This window comes from Nelumbo nucifera, chromosome 4 (assembly GCF_055504915.1).
Source record: "Nelumbo nucifera cultivar China Antique chromosome 4, China Antique-T2T, whole genome shotgun sequence".
Classification (NCBI taxonomy): Eukaryota; Viridiplantae; Streptophyta; class Magnoliopsida; order Proteales; family Nelumbonaceae; genus Nelumbo; species Nelumbo nucifera.
The window spans coordinates 77880345-77882610 of NC_142652.1; the positions used below are offsets into that span (position 1 = coordinate 77880345).

Here is a 2266-nt window from a genome sequence, read left to right on the forward strand (position 1 = left end):
TTATCGGAGAAACCATCAACCCAACTTAAGACCAAATAGATTCAAATTTTCCACTATAATAACCAGAATATGGAGTCTTCTTATATAGATCAATAAATAGAGATAAAATAACAATTTTACTTATTAGAATTAGTCTAAGCATAATAGCAACAACTACACTCATGGTAAGAGTCTAGGAGACCATAAGCTACAAAAGTAGGTGGCTGCTATAATTCTAGTCATGTGCTCTTACCAAATAAAAGAGTCAAATTAAAATAAATAAAGTAAAATGAAACCTTTGCTCTAGCTTGAAATGAAAGATGAAAAAACCCCCTAACAAATATGTGTTATCACCAAGATTAAATCATGAATAATTTAATACTAGAAAAGAGAAAAAGGGAAAGAAAATTTGAAAAGAAATTCATTAATAGCTTCTCTTACTTGAGCAGTCTTCTATGATGTTGGGCATTTGATACATGGCAAACAACCTCCAACACATACACATTCGTTTGCACAACCCAAATGAAGTTTCGATGAATTCACCCTTGATTTATCCAGATAGAAGGAAAAAAGGGGAATTTCTACTTCTTTGATATACGTAATGAAACTCAAAAATTTATTTGAAAAAAAAAACAATCAAAATTAAAAATCCATGAACATATGTACTGGAAGAAATAACACGAAGGCATCTTCCAAGCCAAGTCTCTCAGCAATATTGAAACTGATCATGTCTGGAAGCAATGATGACGGCCTCCTTCCTTTGAAATCTCCTCCCTATCTTCTCTATGTTTTCTTATTGACTCCTTGTTATTGGTGGCGGAAGGTAGCACTCGCTCCCTTTGTCCAACACAAAAAAGATAAAGAGGTTTAAATGGCTGCACTAACATGAAGTTTAAGGAGAAGGGAGATAAAAAAACTAAGAGAGAGAGAGAGAGAAATTAAGTTCACAAAACCATATAAAATCAGCTAAAAAGAGGAGAAATAGAATGATTCTTACAGAGATGTGAGTGGAAGAGAAAACTTTGTTCTCCAGGTTCGGTTCCATCAAAACTACGGTAAACTTTGAAGTTCAAGTTCAAAAGAGTAAAGTGAGAGAAAAGCATTAGAAAGTTAGAAATATTGGTTGTATTTATAGGGCATTTTTGGAATAATAAATGTGTATAGCTACAGTAATCCATACCGTATATAAACAACTAGGAGTAGTGCCCCTTTTTGCAATTATTTTTAAAAAGCTGCCCATCCCAAGTAATTCCCCTCTATTGATGATCTAAATGGATATTAACCCCCAAAAATTTCCCTTATAGGCAAGAAACCCTATAAATAAATTTTCTTAATTTCAAAACTATCTCTTTTAAGATCGATTTTATCCTCCATTATTCTTCAAATTTTTAAAATAAAATCCAATGACAAGTGTTTTAGCTGTATTCCTCCCTTCCTAGATTAGCTTTCAAAAAAGGCAATTCCTATATGGAGCTAAATGAACCAGAGCTTCAAAGTTAAGCTTCAATTAATTCTTTGAAGCAACAAATGAGAAATATCGCATGGAAAAATAAAATGCTTTTTGTTAAGTTGAGATGAATAAAGTCATACAAAGGTGCTTAATTATATGTTCGTGCTCTTTTGTGATCGTCACAGAATTAAGATTCATCCAATAAACACAACTTCTCTTTGTTTCTCCTTTGAAGATAGGTTAAAAGAAAATTATCATTTCCCAACAAATTACAACATCCATGGGTTGCAAAAGTGGAGAGACTGATTTCAACTTAGGTATCGAACCCACATTCCATGGTCTTTATTGATGTTGATCTTAACTCTACAAATTTCTACTCTTTTCCTTCTTCTCATCCTTGTAACGAGGGCATTCCATCTCCTCTTTTTCCTCATGTGATCAACTGGGGTCTTGGCAATAGTTCTTCATCAGGCATGGTAAGACTGTGACTTCTGAAGTTAAATGTCCATCACAATTTAATCAGCTTTTAAAGTGAAATGCCCATCACAATCTAATCAGCTTTTGAAGTTAAATTCCCATCACAATCTGATATAGCACGATCTAGCTACTCCCAGTTGGAGGTGATCTGGCTTCTAGATGGACGGCGGACTGAACCTGCAAGGATATCAAAGAACCTGAGGATGCTAACCCGGCGAGGTTGCTCCGATGCTTAAGTTAGTAGGCTAGTAGCGAGCTAAGATTGCTTTTGAAAGTAGAGAGCTTGAGAGCAAGAAAATCACGCATACCTTGCACCCCCGGGGGGTGAAGCCTTTATATAATGGAGTCCTCGCGGGTTTC

General features: G+C 35.0%; 1 long non-coding RNA gene across 1 annotated transcript; it reads right to left on the reverse strand.

Annotated features, from left to right (window-relative positions):
* Positions 1–382: 382 nt before the first annotated feature.
* On the reverse strand, positions 383–1193 carry LOC104605093 (uncharacterized). The gene is made up of 2 exons (XR_736543.2): positions 977–1193; positions 383–816 (listed from the first exon to the last, which is right to left on the reverse strand). It is a non-coding gene; the product is annotated as an uncharacterized LOC104605093 (long non-coding RNA).
* Positions 1194–2266: the final 1073 nt, after the last annotated feature.